Source organism: Arachis ipaensis, chromosome B8 (genome assembly GCF_059453495.1).
Source record: "Arachis ipaensis isolate K30076 ecotype BB chromosome B8, ASM5945349v1, whole genome shotgun sequence".
Lineage (NCBI taxonomy): Eukaryota > Viridiplantae > Streptophyta > Magnoliopsida > Fabales > Fabaceae > Arachis > Arachis ipaensis.
The window spans coordinates 65737116-65748463 of NC_142443.1; the positions used below are offsets into that span (position 1 = coordinate 65737116).

Genomic DNA, 11348 nt, shown 5'->3' on the forward strand with positions numbered 1-11348 from the left:
TTCAATGAAATAGCATAGTTTTGTAATTCTCCCTTAATTTGTGCTTAAGAGTAAAAACATGCTTTTTAGGCCTTAAAATAGCTAGATTTAATCCACTTTAATTCCATTCGATGCCTTGATATGTTTGTTAAGTGATTTCAGGTTTAGAAGGCAAAGATTGGATTGAAGGAATGAAGGAAAAGCATGCAAAGTGGGAGAACTCATGAAGAAATGAAGGAACTGCAAAGCTGTCAATCCTGACCTCTTCGTACTAAATCGATCATAACTTGAGCTACAAAGGTCCAAATGAAGAGGTTCTAGTTGCATTAAAAAGCTAACATCCGGGGCTTCAAAATGATATAAAATTTGCCATATTTTCTATGCCGTTAAGTGACGCGCACGCATCCTTCACGTGCACGCGTCGCAGGACCAGCGTGGACCATTTTGGGCAAAACATTGCCAGCGATTTCTGAAGCATTTTGGGCCCAATCCAACTCATTTCTGATGCTATTGAACCCAAGGATTGAAGGGGGAAGGAACCAAGTAGCCATAGTTTAGTTTTTATCATGTTTTAGGGTAGAATTCTAGAGAGAGAGGCTCTCTCCTCTCTCTAGATTTAGGATAGAAATTAGGGTAAAGTTAGGTTAATCTCTCTCAAATTTCTCTTCCAATTCTTGTTTTGATTTCAATTCTCTTTATATTTTAGTGTTCTATTGTCTTAATCTTCTTAGTTTCTCTTGTTAATTCCTTATTTTCCTCTCTTTTATGTTGATGAACCATTGTGGATCTTGATTTTTTCTAATGCAATTTTATGTTTCTATGTCCTTTTTATGTTCATCTTAATTGCTATTGTTGATTTCATGCTTGTGGTAGTCATGGGTTTCATTAATTCTAGTATTTTGTGATTTTTACTTTTATTGCACTATAGGTGTTTGATAAAATGTTTACACTAGTGTTTGAGTAGCTTTCTTTACTCTTGGCCTAGGCTAAGGGAATTGAGTGACCTTGAGTCATTGGGTCTCATTGAATTGGTGATTTGAGAACCCTTAGTGGTCAATTTGATAACCATTGACTCTAGCCTACTACTAAGTTAATAAGTAGCTAGGTTAGGACTTATGGATTGATGTTGATCAAGCCATTTGATGTACTTCAATCCTAGGAGTAGATATTACATACTTAAGGCTTTTGTAAGTAGACTTAATGAGTTTGGTTCCTCATAATTGTCAATACATGGTTTGTAGACAAGGATGGTGATCTCAATTACCTATGTTTATCCAAGAGTTCTTTACCTTGCCTTTATTAATTCTTGATTTACTCTTCTTGTCATTTAAATTCTTGCCCATTTAATTTCTTGCCCCTTTTATAAACCAAACCCCTTGTTCCTTTATAGCCAATAATTGACCACTTCATTGCAATTCCTTGTGAGACGACCTGAGGTTTCAATACTTCGGTTAATTCTTATTGGAGATTGTGCTCATGACAACCAATATTTTTGTATGTGAGGACTCTTTGTTAGTTTAGAACTATACTTGCAACGAGATTTCATTTGTGAAATTCTAAACCGCATAAGAACCCGAACATCAAAATGGCACCGTTACCGGAAAATTGCAATGGTGCTATGTTATTGGCTATTGTATATATTGTGAATAGCTTGATTTTTAGTTTGTTTGTTGGTTTTTGCTAGTTGTAGGATTTTTCTCTCCTTGTCCTTGTTAGTTTTTGTTTTTATTTTCTCTTATCACCATGAATTCTCATCACTTTAGCTATGAGTGTGGTTCAAACTATGTTGTAGGAAATGGAAGCTTCAATGAGGATGTGCATCATGGATTTGGAAATCAAGGGTGGGAGGAGCCCCAAGCTTATGGACAACTTTCTTGGCAACAATCTCCTTCCGAATCAAGTTTGACAAGAGTGCTTGGGGATATGACTACTCTCCTCACGGAGATGCGCAAGGAACAAAAGGCATTTTATTCCATCCAAGCCGTTCAAGCGCCACCCCAACATTCCTACTCTCCGAATTCTTATGGGTATAATCCTAATCCTAATGCATACCAATCTAATGTATGTGATGACCCTTATTGTGATTGTCAACCACAACCACCACATACATATGAATCCCCTCCTCAATATAGCCCTCCACCATACTCACAATCCGCATACTACCATCCACCTCCAAATGATCCTAACTCATACCCACCATATTAACCACCATATGAATCATATCTAGAGCCACCACCATTCCAACACCAATACTCCCAAGAACCACAAATTCCGTATACACCACCTCAAGACTTTCACCAATATGAACCACCTTCTAACTACAATACCTTTCCCTCAAATAATGAACCCTCTCTTCCACCACCGCCCCCAATGAAGCCCTCACGCAAGAACTAAGAGATCTTGACTCTCATATCCAAAGATAATAAGAGGGGACGGAAAAGGAGTTTAAAGAGCTAGAGACCAAGATGGCTATCATGGTAGAAGCCATTAACCACATAGCCTCCCATCTAAGCTCATGCATTCCAAGTACTCCCATTGACAAATGTGGAGGGTCAACCAAGGAGCTTAGTGAGGGAGTGAATTTAGAGCTCCAAGGTGAGGAAGAAGAGTTAAAGCAAGAAGTACAACAAGAGGAGGAGGTAGAGATTATTGAACAAGAGAAAGTAGTGATTGGGTGTTCAGGATATGTTGAGCACATATAGGAATCTCAAGTTGAAGAGCTGATGCCAGGGCATTTTGGCCAGTTTCACTGACCTTTTCTTTATGGTTTTAGGGTAGTTTCATGCACTTTCTTATGAAATAAGCAAGTTTTGGGTAAATAATCATTTACATCTTGATTCAAGCAAACATTGTGAATTTTATATGATTTTCATGAGAATTATGCATGAATTGAATGATAAATTGAATGATGCATGATCTCATGGGTTAGAACCTAGCTTTGATGCACTTTATTTGCTTGATTTCAGGACAAAGGAAGCAAGGAAGATGCTACGTTAATAGCCACGTTAGTCCAACTAACGTGACCATTAACGTGGAAAGGAGGCTAGCTTACAACGTTAACAAGAAAAGTGAACACCAATAACGCTTTCGTGAGCCATCATAGCCCACGTTAGTGTCCACGTTAACTACGTTAACGTGGAAGCTAACGTAGAAGAGAAGTAAAGCTCCAACGTTAGTGGTAAAAGTGAATGCCACTAACGTTGGGGAGAGGGGCACACTTAGCCACGTTAATAGTCACGTTAACTACATTAACGTGAACTCTAACGTGGGAGAAGCAATAAAGAGCCAACGTTAGTGACACTCTCCTTTGTCACTAACGTTGGACTAAGCCTCTATTAGCCATGTTAGTTGCCACGTTAATTGCATTAACGTGGAAGCTAATGTGGAGGAAAGGAATGATGAGCCAACGTTAGTGACACTCACCTTTGTCACTAACGTTGGAGATGGCTATCACTACCACGTTAGAAGTCACGTTAACCTAAGTAACGTGAACTCTAACGTGGGAAGAAGGGTGTTTGGAGCGTTAGTGACAAAGGTAAGTGTCACTAACGCTCTCGAAGTTGAGGCATACCCACGTTAAGAGTCACGTTAGCTACACTAACGTGGACTCTAACGTATGGAAGAAGGGGCCAAGGGCAACGTTATTGGCAAAGGTAAACGCCAATAACGCTCGCGATGGATCAAGAGGCAACGTTAGTGGTCACGTTAGTGCCACTAACGTTGAAGTTAACGTAACTCATCTTGGGCTAGGAACGTTAGAGCAAAAGCTGATTGTCACTAACGTTCTCGAACCCACATTTTCACTTAACGTTAACGCCACTAACGTCCTAGCCAAAGTCCATGCCTACTTCACACTTTCTCTGCAAGTAAAGCTGAGCCCACTGTAGATTCCAAACTGCTTCAACTCAAGATCCAAAGGCCTATATCCAAGACTTGAAGAGCCAATTGGAAGATCAGAAGAGTAGTATATATATGGGTAATTTTGAACTAGAGAGAAAGCTTTTGGGGGATTGAGATGACTACTCTCTGTATAATTTTACTTTCTCTACAACTTCTAGTTTTACTTCAGAATGTACTCTCCATCTTTGCTTTCCATTCCCAGAGCCATGGACAACTAAGCCCCTTTCATTGGGTTAGGGAGCTCTGTTGTAATTTGATGGATCAATAATAGTTTTCATTATTCTTCTTCTTTCTTTTCTCTTGATTTTACTTGAAAGCTTTCAATCTTCATCCAATTGGATAGTTGTCTTGGAAAAGAAACTATTCATACTTGGATCTCTTTTGAACCTTGGAAGAGGAATGAAGAGATCATGCTAGAAATGCTTTCTCATGTTGGACCAAATTGGGGTTTGGGCGGATATGGTGACATATAATTCTCCCAATACTTTGATTTGGAAATACATGTGGTATAATCAGTGACCGGACCACATCTCTTCTCATGAGCAATTAGACCAAGGAATTGGCTATTGATCAAGATTTGAGAGATTGAGTTACCAAGGAATTGGAATTCAATCACTTAAGATTGCCAAGGAGATCAATGAATGCATTGATTGAGGAAGAGATGAAAATGAACTTGATCCGGAGAATGCAACATCTCCTAAGCCCAATGAATTCTCCATTTCTGATCTACCCATTCTCTTTAGTTTCTGCCATTTACTTTCATGCTAAATTCCCCATTCCCCATTTAAGATTCTGCAATTTACTTTCTGTCATTTATATTCAGCTCTTTATTTCCAGCATTTACATTTTCTGCCAATTACTTTCCCGCCATTTAATTTCCTGCAATTCTCATATCAAATTCTGCTTAGCTCAACTAGAACATTCCTCCAATTAAAGTTGCTTGACTAATCAATACCTGTGGGATTCGACCTCACTCTATTGTGAGTTTTTACTTGACGATAATTTGGTATACTTGCCGAGGGAAATCTATTGAGAGACAAGTTTCCGTGCATCAAGTTTATGGCGCCGTTGCTGGGGATTAATTTTGTATCAACAATGATTAAATTGGTGGATAACTTGATTGAGCACTTTTCTTTTGTTTGATTTAATTCCATCTGAGTAATTTACTTTCAGTTTTAGTTATTTCCTTCCCTTTACCTCTCACCTATTTGTGGTGCCATCTGCATATCATTTTTTTACTATTTAGTTCACTGACCCACTAACTGTTTGATATATTGCATCACTCACACTAACAGCATTTTTGCAGAAAATACTCTCTGCATCTATTCTTTTTGCTTATGCCCTATTGGTTGTATAACAGGTAGAAGAAGCAGGGCTTCAACTTCCTTTGATTCTGAACCTGAGAGGACCTTCCTTAGAATAAGGAGGGAAGCAAGAGGGAAGAGAGTAGTTGGTGCTGAGGAAGAGGAAGAGTACTTTGAACTAGACATGGATGAGAATATGGAGAACCATCATTAAGAAGAGGCTCACAACCATGGCAGAGAAGGTCCAGCGCATCAGGCTGGACAAGAGAGAAGAGTTCTGTGTTCTTACATCAACCCAAACCCAGGAGACTGTGGAAGTAGCATCCAAAAGCCAACCATACATGCCAACAACTTTGAACTAAAGCCACAGCTCATCACCCTTATTCAGAACAATTGTTCATTCCGGGGAAGTGTCCAAGAAGACCCCAATCAACATCTAACCACTTTCATGAGGATATGTGATACTGTGAAGTCTAATGGTGTTCATCCTAACACCTATAGACTACTTCTGTTTCCCTTCTCACTCAAGGACAAAGCATCTAAATGGCTGGAATCCTTTCCAAAGGGGAGTTTAGCAACCTAGGAAGATGTGGTGAACAAATTCTTGGCAAGATTCTATCCTCCTCAATGGATCAACAGGTTGAGAGCTAAGGTACAAACCTTCAGACAACAAGATGGTGAGACTCTATATGAAGCATGGGAGAGGTTTAAAGACTTGAAAAGAAGATGCCCGCCAGATATGTTCAATGAATGGGTGCAGTTGCACATTTTCTATGAAGGTCTTTCTTATGAATCAAAGAAGGCAGTAGACCACTCATCCGGGGGATCTCTAAACAAGAAGAAGACCATTGAAGAAGCCATAGATGTCATTGAGACTGTAGCTAAGAATGACTACTTCTATGCTTCTGAAAGAGGCAACATGATGAGCGGATAATTTATACGCTTTTTGACATTGTTTTTAGTATGTTTTTAGTAGGATCTAGTTACTTTTAGGGATGTTTTCATTAGATTTTATGTTAAATTCACATTTCTGGACTTTACTATGAGTTTGTCTGTTTTTCTGTGATTTCAGGTATTTTCTGGCTGAAATTGAGGGACTTGAGCAGAAATCAGATTCAGAGGTTGAAGAAGGACTGCTGATGTTGTTGGATTCTGACCTCCCTGCACTCAAAGTGGAGTTTCTGGAGCTACAGAACTCGAAATGGCGCGCTTCCAATTGCGTTGGAAAGTAGACATCCAGGGCTTTCCAGAAATATATAATAGTCCATACTTTGGCCAAGAATAGACCACATAAACTGGCGTTCAACGCCAGCTCTCTGCCCAAATCTGGCGTCCAGCGCCAGAAAAGGATCCAAAACCAGAGTTGAACGCCCAAACTGGCACAAAAGCTGGCGTTGAACTCCAAGAAGGACCTCTACACGTGCAACACTCAAGCTCAGCCCAAGCACACACCAAGTGGGCCCCGGAAGTGGATTTATGCATCAATTACTTACTCATGTAAACCCTAGTAGCTAGTTTATTATAAATAGGACCTCTTACTATTGTATTAGGAATCTTGGGTCTCAGTTTTAATCCATTGTTCATCTTAGGAGACTATTGATCACGTTTTAGGGGGCTGGCCATCTCGGCCATGCTTGGACCTTTCACTTATGTATTTTCAACGGTAGAGTTTCTACACTCCATAGATTAAGGTGTGGAGCTCTGCTGTTCCTCAAAGATTAATGCAAAGTACTACTGTTTTCTATTCAATTCATCTTATTTCGCTTCTAAGATATCCATTCGCACCCAAGAACATGAGGAAGATGATGATTATGTGTGACGCTCATCACCATTCTCCCCTATGAACACGTGCCTGACAAACACTTCCGTTCTATATGCAACAAGCTAGAATGAATATCTCTTAAATCTCCTAATCAGAATCTTCGTGGCGTAAGCTAGAATGATGGCGGCATTCAAGAGAATTCGGAAAGTCTAAACCTTGTCTGTGGTATTCCGAGTAGGATTCAATGATTGAATGACTGTGACGAGCTTCAAACTCGCGAGTGCTGGGCGTTAGTGACAGACGCAAAAGGAGGGTGAATCCTATTCCAGCATGATCGAGAACCGACAGATGATTAGCCGTGCTGTGACAGAGCATGTGAGCATATTTTTCACTGAGAGGAGGGGATGTAGCCACTGACAACGGTGATGCCCTTGCATAAAGCCAGCCATGGAAAGGAGTAAGACTGACTGGATGAAGATAGCAGGAAAGCAGAGGTTCAGAGGAACGAAAAGCATCTCCATTCGCTTATCTGAAATTCCTACCAATGATTTACATAAGTACCTCTATCCCTATTCTATTATTTATTATTCGAAAACATCATTATCAATTTATATCTGCCTAACTGAGATTTGCAAGGTGACCATAGCTTGCTTCATACCGACAATCTCCGTGGGATTCGACCCTTACTCACGTAAGGTATTACTTGGATGACCCAGTGCACTTGCTGGTTAGTTGTATCGAAGTTGTGAACCATGGTATTGGCACCATGTTCTTGGCGCCATTGCCAGGGGAAGAAAGAGCCATGAATTTTACATAATTAAAGTGTAATCACGATTACGCGTACCAAGTTGCTCACGTTGCCAGGGATTGTTCGAGCCTGGACATCACAATTTCGTGCACCAAGTTTTTGGCGCCGTTGCCGGGGATTGTTCAAGTTTGGACAACTGACGGTTCATCTTGTTGCTCAGATTAGGTAATTTTCTTTTTATTTTATTTTCAAAAATTTTTCAAAAATATTTCTAAAATTTTCTCATCTGATTTCGAAAATAATATAAAAATGTTTTCAAAAATTTTATTCAAAATTTTTAAGAATGAATTCTAGTGTTTCATGAAGCATGTTGAAGCCTGGCTAGCTGTAAATCCATGTCTAATTCCTTTGGGAATGAGTATGTCAGGCGTGTCATGTCTGAATTACATGCTGAAGCTTGGCTGGCCATTGGCCATGTCTAGTGTTTTGGACCGGAGCTTTCATTGAAAGCTTGGCTGGCTAGTGAGCCATGTCTAATTCCTGGACTGAAGCTTTAGACTAAGAATGCAAGATTCCTGGAATTCATATTAAAAATTTTGGAATCCTTATTTTCCTTTTTCAATTAATTTTCGAAAAAAAAAATAAAAAAAATTAGAAAATCATAAAAATCAAAAAAATATTTTTCATGTTTCTTGTTTGAGTCTTGAGTCATGTTATAAGTTTGGTGTCAATTGCATGTGCATCTTGCATTTTTCGAAAATTCTCATGCATTCATAGTGTTCTTCATGATCTTCAAGTTGTTCTTGGTAAGTCTTCTTGTTTGATCTTGATGATTTTTTGTTTTGTGTCTTTTATTGTTTTTCATATGCATTCTTGAATTCTTAGTGTCTAAGCATTAAAGAATTCTAAGTTTGGTGTCTTGCATGTTTTCTTTGCATTAAAAGTTTTTCAAAATTGTGTCTATGATGTTCATCTTGACATTCATAGCATTCTTGCATGCATCACATGTTTTGATCTAAAAATTTCATGCACTGCATCTTTTTAGTGTTTTTCTCTCTCATCATAAAAATTTCAAAAATCAAAAAAAAAAAATATCTTTCCCATTTTCTCTCATCAAATTCGAAAATTTGGATTGACTTTTTCAAAAAATTTTAAAATCAAATTGTTTCTCATGAGTCAAATCAAATTTTCAGTTTGAAAATCTTATCTTTTTCAAAATCTTTTTCAAAAATCAAATCTTTTTCAAAATTCTTAGTTATTTTCGAAAATTCCAAAAATATTTTTCAAAAATCTTTTTCTTATTTTTATATCAAATTTTCGAAAATAACATAATCAATTAATGTTTTGATTCAAAAATTTGAAGTTTGTTACTTGCTTGTTAAGAAAGATTCAAACTTTGAATTCTAGAATCATATCTTGTGATTTCTTATGAATCAAGCCATTAATTGTGATTTTAAAAATCAAATCTTTTTCAAAACTAATTTCAATCATATCTTTTCAAAAATATCTTCTTATCTCTTTCAAAAATTTGATTTAAAAATATCCTCTCTAACTTCCTAACTTCTTATCTTTTCAAAATTGATTTTCAAATTTGTTTCAACTAACTAAGTAAATTTTTGTTTGTTTCTTAACTTTTTCAAAACTACCTAACTAACTCTCTCTCTCTCTCATTTTCGAAAATATCTTCCCCCTTTTTCAAAATTTCTTTTTAATTTATTAATTATTTTAATTTTTAATTTTTAAATCTTAATTTTCGAAAATTACTAACATTTTTAAAAAACTATTTTCAAAAATCACTAACTCTTTTTCAAAAATTATTTTCGAAAATTCCTCCTTTCCCATCTTATTCTATTTATTTATTCATCTACTAACATCTCATCTCACATCTCAACCCTCCTCACAGTTGTGTTTCTTCCATTATATTACATTCTTTGTCTCCCCCTCTTCTTCTACTCACACAGAGATCCCTATACTGTGGTATAAAGGATCTCTATTATTATTATTATTTTTTCTGTGCCCTCTTCTTTGTCATATGAGCAGGAGCAAGGACAAGAATATTCTTGTTGAAGCAGATCCGGAACCTGAAAGGACTCTAAAGAGAAAATTAAGAGAAGCTAAATTGCAACAATCCAGAAATAACCTTTCAGAAATTTTCGAACAGGAAGAGGAGATGGCAGCCGAAAATAATAATAATGTAAGGAAGATGCTTGGTGACTTTACTGCACCTAATTCCAATTTACATGGAAGAAGCATCTCCATTCCTGCCATTGGAGCAAACAACTTTGAGCTGAAACCTCAATTAGTTTCTCTGATGCAGTAGAACTGCAAGTTTCATGGACTTCCATCTGAAGATCCTTTTCAGTTCTTAACTGAATTCTTGCAGATATGTGATACTGTTAAGACTAATGGAGTAGATCCTGAAGTCTACAGGCTCATGCTTTTCCCTTTTGCTGTAAGAGACAGAGCCAGATTATGGTTGGATTCTCAACCCAAAGACAGCCTAAACTCTTGGGATAAGCTGGTCACGGCTTTCTTAGCCAAGTACTTTCCTCCTCAAAAGCTGAGCAAGCTTAGAGCTGATGTTCAAACCTTCAGACAGAAAGAAGGTGAATCCCTCTATGAAGCTTGGGAAAGATACAAACAGTTGACCAAAAAGTGTCCTTCTGACATGCTTTCAGAATGGACCATCCTGGATATATTCTATGATGGTTTATCTGAGCTATCAAAGATGTCACTGGACACTTCTACAGGTGGATCCATTCACCTAAAGAAAACGCCTGCAGAAGTTCAAGAACTCATTGACATGGTTGCTAATAACCAGTTCATGTACACTTATGAAAGGAGTCCTGTGAACAATGGGACGCCTATAAAGAAGGGAGTTCTTGAAGTTGATACTCTGAATGCCATATTGGCTCAGAATAAAATATTGACTCAGCAAATCAATATGATCTCTCAGAGTCTGCATGGAATGCAAGCTGCATCCAACAGTACTCAAGAGGCATCTTCTGAAGAAGAAGCTTATGATCCTGAGAACCCTGCAATAGCATAGGTGAATTACTTAGGTGAACCTTATGGAAACACCTATAACTCATCATGGAGAAATCATCCAAATTTCTCATGGAAGGATCAAAAGCCTCAACAAGGCTTTAATAATGGTGGAAGAAACAGGTTTAACAATAATAAACCTTTTCCATCATCTACTCAGCAACAGACAGAGAACTCTAAACAAAATGCTTCTAATTTAGCAAATCTAGTCTCTGATCTATCCAAGGCCACTGTGAGCTTCATGAATGAAACAAGGTCTTCCATTAGAAATTTGGAAGCACAAGTGGGCCAGCTGAGTAAACGGATCACTGAAATCCCTCCCAGTACTCTCCCAAGCAATACAGAAGAGAACCCAAAAGGAGAGTGCAAGGCCATTGACATAAGCACCATGGCCGAACCTACAAGGGGAGCAAATCCCAAGGAGGAAGACCTCCTGGGACGTCCAGTGGTCAATAAGGAGCTTCCCTCTGAGGAACCAAAGGACTCTGAGGCTCATCTAGAGACCATAGAGATTCCATTGAACCTCCTTATGCCCTTCATGAGCTCTGATGAGTATTCCTCTTCTGAAGAGAATGAGGATGTTACTGAAGAGCAAACTGCCAAGTTTCTT

General features: G+C 38.1%; 2 non-coding genes across 2 annotated transcripts; both read right to left on the reverse strand.

The window, feature by feature from the left end:
• Nucleotides 1–5820: 5820 nt before the first annotated feature.
• LOC148548403 (small nucleolar RNA R71) lies at nucleotides 5821–5927 on the reverse strand. Its single transcript, XR_015897601.1, has one exon. It is a non-coding gene; the product is annotated as a small nucleolar RNA R71 (small nucleolar RNA).
• Nucleotides 5928–10259: 4332 nt separating this feature from the next.
• Nucleotides 10260–10367, reverse strand: LOC148548404 (small nucleolar RNA R71). The gene has a single exon (XR_015897442.1). It is a non-coding gene; the product is annotated as a small nucleolar RNA R71 (small nucleolar RNA).
• Nucleotides 10368–11348: the final 981 nt, after the last annotated feature.